The following is an 11020-nucleotide window of genomic DNA, read 5'->3' as shown; positions in this document are numbered from 1 at the left end:
CAGCACTTTTCAAGTTTAGCAATGCTCTCTGATTATGTCCTTAGTGTCCAAAAAGAACAAGTCTGCAGAGCATAAGCTGACTGAAAATCTTCGCTGTTTTCGCGACCATTAGGGAAGGAATTTAGCAAAGGTAATAAAGGATTCTGCCTGTATAAATCACATTGATGTATGGACACTTACTCGACCGCAACTTCAGGAGGGGCTCAGGTGAGCACCCCTAGTTCAGGACGAAGAAGCCGACCAAAGCATCAGTGTTCCGTGATGCCGCATCAAAATAGCCGGTGCTGCAAGAGAAAAAGAAACAGTATAAGAATCTTGTGCGAAGGGACCACCGAATATCTCTCAACGACCGCATAGTAAGTAATTCTCGACTTCATTATTTCTTCCTTCAAGCATTGTACCCAAAAAGGGAAGATGTTGCAGTTTTATTTGGTCCGAAAGGAAGTGTGGGCTTAATTCACAGAGTTTTATTGTTCCTGTAGTGTCGCATTTCGGGGATTGCGCATCGCCGCGTGAATTCACGGCTACTCTTCTATTACCCGATAGCGTACACAGTTCGTTCGGTCGAAAAGCCATCGGCGTAGTAGCAGTGGGCAGCGCGTGTCGGAAATAATCGAAAGCTCAGTAAAAATTGTTGCATGTTAATTGTTGGTTCTAGTGATTGATGATTGATTGGTGTAAAGTAATTAATTGATTATTAAAGAAATGAAGAAAAAACTGGAAAAAGGGGGGTTCAATGGGTCCCGCCGTGGTGGCTCAGTGGTTAGGGCGCTGATCCGGAGTTCCTGGGTTCGAACTCGACCACGGCGGCCACATTTCAGTGGAGGCGAAACGCAAAGGGCGCACATGTGCTGGGCGATGTCTGTGCACGTTAGGGATCTCCAGGTGGTCGAAATTATTGTCGACCCCTCCATTACCGCACCCTTTTTTCTCTCAGTCTCTCCTTTATCCCTTCCCTTAAGATAGGCGAGACAGTTACTGCACCGCTTCCTTTCATGAAACCAAATTTAATAATCATTCAAAAGGCGTCCAAATGCTTATAATCAAACGCCAATGCATAGTGATGTGAAATAAGAACATTTAGAACGTGTAATTGGGGAAATAAATGAAAAAATTGAAAAACAGTTCCAGCCAATATTTGGTCATGCGAAGTGTCTGTGTATATCGTAGCTCTAATAAAATAATCTTATAATCTAATAAATTGACGCCCCAAACGGTGTAAGCTATCGTGTGAACTCATAAGCGCAGCATATGAGTCCAACGTTTTTACCTGTACTCTAATCAATTAACAATGAAGAGTGCGGCTCCTTGGAGGAAGCCGGCTAATCAAGGCTTGGGGCGGGTTGCCACATCCAAATGACCTATGCTGCTGGAGAATATCAGGCATTACTACTTCACTATACGTTCACCTCGTGAATTTTTCAGAGAATATCGAAGCATACTCGAGACTATCGTGCTTAACATTAACACTGTGGAAAATTTCGCACCTTTTTAAATGCCATAGGCCCGGAAGAGTGGGTTGGTGCAGTTGTAAGCAAATGTTTAAGTTTATTACTTGGGCTATCTGATATAGTCTCTAACGTCGACTGGAGTAAAACCCTCCTGAGGGAGTCGACGGGGGCAATCGTGAACTGGCCAGTTGCGGAAAAAACAATCCCAACACCTCAACAACGGTAGTGTTCACAGGAGGCATTATGTCTTAGCATACAGCTTCTGTTTCTTACGTTGCTCATACACCAGAGGAACGCTGGGTTCAACTGTTGTAGAAAAACATTCCATCGCGTCATAAGTCAAGCTTCTGTATTCTAGTAAGGCTACTGTCTTTTTATACTAATACTTCCAGTCCCGGACCTCAGGTGGATGTAGTCGACAACCTATCACCATTCCTAGACGATCACGTGAAAAGCGTGTGGTTTTAAAGATGTAGGGGCAGCAGTACTTGTCATAGAGTAGAATTTGCACTGTGATAGTCATATCAGTCAGGTCTGTTGCGAGGATGCAAACGCTTATTGAAAGCAATTGGAAGCTGAAAGATGTATCGCCGGGAAAACCGGGGCGCAAGCAACAGAATTCATTTCTGCATTTAAAAAAAATTGGGGCGATAAAGTAGACTGATGCAGAGAAATTGCATTATTTACGTATTTATTCCAATTATGATTCTGTTCCAATACTGAGTTCACTGTCACTCCACAGTGTACTCCAATTCTGATTCTATTCTAATTCACACTACGCAACTACGCAAAATGTGTCACAATGTTCTGCCCGCCTTGAGCGAGATCCCAACGCTCGTTCTTGGAGTCGTCAACAGCGACGCCAATTTAGGACGCCTGGACGAAATAATCTGGAATTGGTATTAGGGTCGGAGCGGGGGGGGGGGAGCTAAAGGCTGTCAAGTACGCCAAGCTTGAGGCAGGCCATGCGATCTCGCCTGCAAAGCGTGAAGAAGTGTGGGTGAAAGCAAGATATCTAAGTGTGAAAGTGCAGCACGCCTAAAACAAGAGCGCAAAAGAATTGCCATCAATCACGCTTGGCATGCGCAAAGCAACGCGCCGCTCACTCATTCTTAGGAAGCGCCATTTTTATGCGTGAATGCGCGTCACGCTTAGAATAAGTGAGGAAACAATCGTCACTAGCGCTTGAAGAGTTTGAGCGAACGGGTCATACCAAGACTGGAGGACAGAAAAACAGTGACATGGTTCGGAGGCGAAACGGGAGCAGACGAGACAAGTCATATATGTTAATGGATTTTCAGGCGCGATAATGTGCTAGAGCATGATGTATGAGGTATTCATATTTTAAACCTCTCAGCAATAAACCGCGTAATTGTACTACGCTTTATTAAATATTATACTCCTTCGGCGACACATATAACTGGGAAATAAAATTCCTGGAAACAACCCTTCAGCCACATGTTGTCAAGCTTAAAAAAAGAAAGCAGAGAAGTTAAGCTTAAAAATTCGTAAATTCGGTTTGTGAATACCGCAAAGACCCGGTTATTTGGAGGACGTTATAAGGGTATCACAATTTGAATTTTCATGGGCGAGAACGACACAGCCATCTATTTCATTACTCTAACAGTCTTTGGTTCGGCAATGGGGATCAAAAACGCTCCATCCAGCGTCATTTAGCCGTGAACACCATCAAAGCGAGCAGCGAGTTGCAATACCAGGTTAAAGGGATTTAGCAAAAGCAGTCTTGTTTGTAGGATTACCAGGTTTATTTGTAGGTTACGTTCGAATCAGCTCTGCAAATCTAATGTTTGCCGGAACGCGTCAGACGGTCTTCCCACTGTTCACACGCACCTTATCATCCATCATGTGATTTTGAAGATTGCTTTGGGATTTTCCTTATTGAGAACGAGTACTGAGCTGTTCTCTGTATGGCTATTATCAAAGGAGACATGTCTCTGCATTCAACTTTTAGCCAGACATTTTTTGCTTGCGATAACGACACGAAAAGTTCCTTGGATGGGAGAGGCATACAGCTTCGCAGTAAGAACTATTGCCAGAATCAATATCAAAAACAATATTCTGGACCACTGGAGAGACTTTTGCATCTAGAACACAGTTCTTCTTAACCCTTTGTGGGGCATCAATATTTTTTTACAAAACTGATGAAACATTTTATGTTGCACGAGCAGATGAGCTGCACAGAAACTGCTCTCACCGAATTTCACAATTTCCGTACAAACAGTCAAGTCGGAAAAAGTGGGACATATTTGTACCGTTGACACCAAATCGGGCTAAAGAAAATGGGACGTATCTGTCGCATTCACCTGCATGGATCTCCTCAGAGTTTCTTCTAACCACTTCGTGAACTTGTTCGCACCTGTTCGCCAGTTGTTGAACATGTTCGCACTACTTCTCCAGTCTTGAGGTCTCTACGCCTTTGTTCGACTTTCACAGGGTTGTGTTTTTCGCCAATGAGCTGAACTTCACCATGGACGCCAACTATTTCTGGCCATTTTTTTTACCTCCCCCCCCCCCTCTAGTAGCAGCATGTGCCAGCAGCATGCACATAGGAGTTTGAGCGGCTCAAGACGTCACAGCGGACGAGATGCCGTCGCTCCTAAGGAGGTCCCCGCATCCAAAACGCTGATGCTGCCTGCATAGACCACGCATTAGTCCAAAAATGCGTTCAAAACGAAACTATACTAACTCTCGGCTAATTAGGGTCTAATTACTATACCAAGAGAGTTATATTTTATTGTTGTATTGCGTCTTAAGTTCGACACAGTTTCTTGAAGACTATAAGCAGAGTTCTTGTGTTTCAACTCTTTTGGAATGCCTATACAACATGTGGACAATAGGGCAGCATTGAAGAAACTCGTAAATGAAGCAGACCAAATGTTTACGCTTTGCTGATCGCATCGAAGTTAGGCACTCATGACTAAGCTGAAGCACAAAGATAACATATGTAGCTAAATTAGCATAACTGGTTTACGCGCATTCGCGAGATAACGTTCAGCCGGCTGATATGTCTTCGTTAAGATTTGGCGCGGGTTGCGGAACGTAGCTTGATTCCTTGATGGTTGAAACTCGCGGTGTGAAACTCATAAACGTAGAAATCACAATACGAAGAGCAGAGTCAATCGAAAGGGTTGGATGCGGTCCCACTTAATTACTGCGTAGCTTGTCAACAAAGACTGTTTAATCGAATACAAAGCGCGGCGCGTGACGAGCAATGCGCGTGCACTACGGTAACGCCGCAAGGTAAGAATGCGGCGACGGACGACCTGGCAATCTATTCTCTTTTCTGGGAACCAAACGCAGCGCGTTTCTAAACTGTTGCGTATCGCTTGACTGTCGCGTCCCTGGAAAAGTTGTCTGCACGACGCCGTTCTTTCTATTCAATAACAGCGTTCTCGCCTCGACTGAACTCCCCACGGCGGCACATATGGTATCGCCACCAGGCTCGCCTGACCTAACGCGTCGGCCAGCCGCGCAGCTGGCCATCCTCTCACCTCAGGGGCCGTATACGACTGTTTAGCCGTGACACATGGACTTCGTTGCGAGGTATAGTGACGTATCATCCTGTTGCGCAGGATATCATGTGCGAATTTCCTCCTCCCCGGCTGTTCTCTTTGTTCTTGTGCGCACAGCTGCACTCGTGGTCACGTGTTCGCGGGCGTAGTGAAACCAAGTAGCGCGCCAGGAATAGCTAGCGCTCTAAAGAGGCTCACGTGCATTACGATGTAAGTGCATGTTAAATTAAGTCAGGTAGTCGAAATTCATCCACCACTACGGCTCTAATTTCGCTATTCTGTCTTGCACTGCTTCATGCCCGACCTGGTGGCTCCTGTGATTGGAAGGGGTTCGGCTAGTGAGCCAGGTGGAACCCGACCGCGGCGGCCGCGTTTCAACGGAGGTGAAACGCAATAGACGCCTGTGCACTGTGCTATGTCAGTGTCCCCAGGTGGTCGAAATTATTAGCACCTCTTTCTTCCTTCCTTCTTTCAGTCCCTCCTTTATCACTTCTCTTATGGCGCTCTTGAGGTGTTCAAGATGCGAGAGAGTTACTGCGCCATTTTCTTTCCACAAAACAATTTTCATCAAATCCTTTATGCTGACAGCTACCAATATATCTAGCCCGAAATTGTTCGCCTTGTGATCTAGCGCTCTAACATACATAGGAATGTTTCGGGGACGTGTCGCAGGCCCGCTCTGGCATTAGGTCCTCCTGCGTGCCACAAGTGCTAGATAAACGCCAAAATGCAAACGCATATTTTAGTCTCTTTAAATGTGAACATTAACACCCGAAAATGTTAGTAAAAACAGAGTGGCATAGTAATACACCAATTTTAGCTTCTTTTGCACTCTATTTTGCTTCTTTTTCTTTTCGTGTTTCGATTAATTGACGCAACGACCCCACTACCACTCACCTCTGCCAGTAGACAAGGCCGATTTAAAGTTATGGAAGAAAATATACCAAATAAAGAAAATAGTGGACAAGCTTACCGGCCTAGCCCAGGAATCATTTAAAAGCTGGCTGGCATTAACGGCCTGGAGGTCTGAAGCTGCGGGCCCGTCTTCACGTTTCACAGGCCACTGTCCGGTTGGGCGTCTCTATGCTCACGTGCCTATTCTGCCTTCTTCCTGTCGCGAGCAAGCCTCCAACATAAGCATCACGAGAATCCGTATTACAACACCGGCAACGCTGTTACATGAACGGCTTACCCGCAATTTTAATACCAAAATTAGTGTTGAGGAAAGGAAATTGCGCACTAACTCTCTCGCCTCTCGGTGGACACCTCAAACACGGCTGAAGAGGTAAAGCAATAGGGAGTCGTGAGCGTTCGACCTCGACACAGGTTGCGCACTGAGCAATGAACAGGAGACGCGCCTCCAAACACTCAATCCACAAAGGTCAGAGTGGTTCGAACACCTGTCGCGGACTAGCCTCCAACCTGAGAGGCCTATGCAATATGGAACAAGAAACCGTATTACACCACCCGCCACGCTGCAATATAAACGGCCGAGTCACAATTTTAATATCGAAATTAGTGTTGAGGAAAGGAAACGGCGCATTAACTCTCGCATCTCGCTAGGCACCTCAACCGAGCCTTTTAGGACAGGTTCGAATCATTCTCGCAAGCTAGCCTTCAACTTGACTAGAACATGTAAGCTATAAGCCAAGAGAAATAGCAGGACACCACTGGAACACTGCAAAACGAACGATTCCTCACATTTTTGGAACGAATGTAGTCGGCAATACTGGCACAGCACTGAGGTCAGCCGGTAGCGGTTATGTAAGACTGATATGATCGTCTAAAATTGCGGCACGCGGCTGCGTTTGTCCTACGGCCGCTTGATGTCACCCTCTTTCTTGCCATCACTCGGAATTTTCTGTACCGTGTGCGAGTACACACAAATACGCTGCCCCACACATAAGACACGCCGTCGGCTTTTGTCGTAATGGGGCTAGTAATGCTGTCGCCTTAAAAAGCGCGAAGGGTGAAACGCGGCTGCCGCGGCGTGGCCTGCAATAAGTTGCCTGAGGGTGGTGTGTCGGGCGGGACTTGAAAGCGCTGGCACGACCAGAGACGCATGCCTGATTCAGAGCGTTCTACATTTTCGATTTCCCCTTTCAGTCCTTCCCGGCACAGCCCAGAGCAAGGTTGCTTGAAGCCAATTCGTCTACTTACCAGCCACGCCTTATTTGCAGTTTTGGCCCCGTTGCTTGTGTTGGTCTAGACACTCCACTCGATTTGACGGCGGGAAAGGCGCATAACTCAACTTTGGAGGTGGGCACCTCAACCGCTCCATGCGAAAAATATTTGCTGCGGTTTGATTACTGACCAGCCGTGGTGGCTCAGTGGTTAGCACGCTCGGCTACTGATCCGGAGTTCCCGGGTTCGAACCCGACCGCGGCGGCTGCCTTTTTAGGCAGGCAAAACGCTAAGGCGCCCGTGTGCTGTGCGATGTCAGTGCACGTTGATGATCCCCAGGCGGTCAAAATAATTCCGGAGCCCTCCACTACGGCACCTCTTTCCTTAATTCTTCTTTCCCTCCCTCCTTTATCCCTTCCCTTACGGCGCGGTTCAGGTGTCCAACGATTTATGAGACAGATACTGCGCCATTTCCTTTCCTCAGCAACCAATAATTACTTACGGCTCAACCTGGTTAGACAGCCAAAGTTGTGGTGTATCGGGGCAAGTAGACGCGGCTTGGCGTCAACATTGAGTGCGTGTCACACTCTGGATAGGCAGCGCGCCTACCTGCCACCCTGGCAGGTTGTCGTTAAATTAATGGTAGCTAACGACAGGTTAGTCACCAAGTGAACGCTGCGGCCCATTGCTGCAGTGCCGCGCGTCTGCCACATTGTTCTGCAGTGCTGAAGGAAATAACAAGCAATGAGCAGTCTGCACTTTTTTTAACGCCCCGAACCGACCCACGTGAGTCAGTGGTTATAGTGCTCGGCTGCTGACCCGAAATACGCGGGTACGATCCCGGTCGCATTTCAATGTATGGGAAATACTAGAGACCTGTGTACTGTGCGATGTCAGTGCACGTTAACGAACCCCAGGTAGTCGAAATCATCCGGCGCCCTCCATTACGGCGTCCTTCATTGCCTAAGTCTTTGGGACGTAAGACGCCATTGAGCAAATCACATGGGGTACGACGGACGCCGTAGTCCAAGGGGGCTAGGCCAGAGACAGACGAATTTTGCATTTCGCCTTCAAAACGCGGTCGCCAGAGCCGAGATAGAAGCCGGGACCTTCAACCCAGTCACTGACCGCTCTAACCGCTGAGCCACTAAGGCGGGTCAACGCTTCATCGCCATCGGTATTGTTACAGGTCTACCCAGGCGGTGCAACACTAACTTGAATAAATAGCAGTCAGCGACCAAACCAGAGACTGAATGAACAAACGCAACTCAGCATTTCCCATTCACAGCGTTCCGTAACCCTCTCTGCCCGGCGTGGCCCAGACGCGGAGGCGCTCGCTAATTTGGCTCCAGTAGCTAAGTCTAAGAAGACTCCAAAAAGAGCATAAATCAAGAAGGCGCGCAAGATAAAAACAACTTCAAAACAGTGCGGCATCGGTGCAAGAATACTGCTCAGGAGAAGAGATAGCATTCTTAACCTTCCTTAAAATACCAAGACGAAACAGTGCGAACGCGATCGTCTCGGAGGCGCTTCTAAATGCAAGTTCGAAAACGTCTGCAGTCTGTAGACTCACCATGGAACGCGAGCAAAATCCGCCAGGAATCTCGGATCCTACGGTGAGGGAAGTCCAAGACGCTCTTGTTCCTTCAGGAGGCTTGCGGAGACGAGGGACGCCAAAGCTCCGCTTCATTCCAGAGGGTGATGACGTGGCGTCTGCCAGCGGCGATCGACAAATATCGCTTGCGCTGGTTGAGGACAGAAGACTGGATGGATTCGGTGACACTGAAATCACAAGAGCAGACCAGTCAAAATAGCGGAAAGATGCGTCCAAGGCGCTCGTGAAGGCTTCATTTCATACTACCGCTCCCACCAGCGTCCCGACAGCAGCGACGAGATGGCAGCCGAATGGCGTTCTACGCACACGCAGACCGCTTTCTCTCTTCCTGATGCGAATACTGCAGAAAGTTGCAGTAGTCGGTCGCCCAAGACCAAGTCCCGAAATCTCGTCAATGCCATTGAGCGCTGGACAATGGCAAACTTAGCGTAGACCTCTTGGAACGCTTACCGGACGTGGTCTCCTCGTAGTGGACGACGGCGCCCGCTATCTCGAACATCTTGAGAAGGATGCATGGGTTGATGCCGAAGGGACCTCGTGTAGCCGCCGAAAAACACCGTCCGCTGCTGAGTCCAATCTGCTCTACCCAGGGGCGAAGGCTTCCGAGACTCTTCGAACGCTTCGCGAATAATGGCTGCTACTGCGAGGCGCAGCGACAGTTGCGGTGCAGCTCACTCTTCCTTGCACACGTCAGCACACTCATCCTGCTCGCTTCCCTTTTATAACCTCTGTGCACGTGATCGCTAGTCTGGCCATCACGTGATCGCCGGCTGTCGCCATCTAGAGGGCACGAGCCAATGCAGGGCTCCGTGTTGCGTGCCCCGTACCCGACGCAGCGAACGCGGTGGCCGCGTTTCGATTGAGGTGCAACGCAAAAGGCGCCGCTGTGCTGTGTGATGTAAATGCACGTTAACGATCTCCAGGTGGTCGAAATTATTCCGGAGCCCAATCTAGACTACGGCACCTCTTTCTCTCAATGACTCCCATATTCACTTCCCTTCCTTCGTGGCGTTGATGAGGTGGCCACTGAGACGCGAGACAGTTACCCTGTCTTTCATTTTCTGATCACCAATAATTTTTTTCAGCACAACACAGCAATTTCCTCCTAACGCAGAACAGAGACTGTTGTGCCAGGCTTCCTTTGGCTGGCTCAAGTGCCTGTACAGCAAGTCCTAGAGGTCTTGGATATGATGCACCCAATATCTCTTTATTTTCTTTCTTAAAGTGTGAAAAGCGTCCTTCGGAAATTTTGGCCAGTGTCAACAGGCACAAAAACCACAAGTGGACGGAGAGCAAGTTGAATTGTTTTGTTTGTTTTTTTGCAATACATGGCTCGAATCTCCACCGCGGACGTTAACGTCAAACAAAAATGTAGCGGTGCGTAAAACAGCTGGCCGAAGGACGCTCTTTTGTGTGTCGTTCATACTTTTCCTTCGAGTGTGTTTGCTCCAAATCGATCGTAGCAGCTCATCTCTCGTACGACTCAAAGCAGTGAGACCTTCAGACATCTAGGAAACTCTCATTGGTCACGCACCATCTCAAAGCGCGTTTTTTTTCGGGAGACGCAAAGAACACGGCAGAGTTCAAAGAATGATTACAAATTCTAACACGAATTACGGTGACAGCCTCAGCAGCCAGCAGTGCTCAATGTTTGCGTCTACATCGGTATGCCTCAATTTCGTACGAATGTAGCAAGTTTGGAACATGAGATCTGTGATCTTGCTATGTCTTGCTGTGCAGCGCATCTGCGGCCAGCGTTCTGAGCCAACGTGATATAGAATTATGGCTCCCCCTCCACCTTCACCTACTACGCTAGGATCATAGCAGCACCTGCTAGTTACAAGGCCTTGGTACAGCTACCAAGACGTCGTTATGAGGTGGAGGTGTACCTACACGTCGCCTTCCAATGCGGCCCCGTCCGCGCTAGATTTATTGCACCTGCGGCGTTCGCACAAATCGGGGTGCAGCCCGACGGCACCCGTGGCATCAAACAAGCCGCTTTAAAGTGGCACAAAATAAAATTGAATCACTATGCGCAATGACGATGCAGCTAGAAATTATGAACCTACGGCTCACGCGAATATCACCATCCATCGCCCGCACGCGACAATGAATGTTGCAGAGCTTGATTCAGCGTCGACTTGGCATTACTTTGCGCCATATGATTTTCGAGCATGAGTCTCTCTGATTGCACTGTACTCTTGAATAACGCTAGGATGCCAGTGTTGAAAGAATCAGAGAATCTCTGATGTCGTGTTCAAGCAACATCAATTGCGCTGTTGCTGTGACATGTTTTC

General features: G+C 48.1%; 1 long non-coding RNA gene across 1 annotated transcript; it reads right to left on the bottom strand.

The window, feature by feature from the left end:
- Positions 1–207: 207 nt before the first annotated feature.
- Positions 208–9402, bottom strand: LOC144134908 (uncharacterized). The gene is made up of 3 exons (XR_013315295.1): positions 9174–9402; positions 8682–8890; positions 208–284 (listed from the first exon to the last, which is right to left on the bottom strand). It is a non-coding gene; the product is annotated as an uncharacterized LOC144134908 (long non-coding RNA).
- Between the last annotated feature and the right edge of the window lie 1618 nt (positions 9403–11020).

The sequence above is a fragment of the Amblyomma americanum genome, chromosome 5 (assembly GCF_052857255.1).
Source record: "Amblyomma americanum isolate KBUSLIRL-KWMA chromosome 5, ASM5285725v1, whole genome shotgun sequence".
Taxonomy (NCBI): Eukaryota; Metazoa; Arthropoda; class Arachnida; order Ixodida; family Ixodidae; genus Amblyomma; species Amblyomma americanum.
The sequence above is the reverse complement of the archived record's forward strand: the minus strand, read 5'-3'. Positions and strand labels throughout refer to the sequence as shown.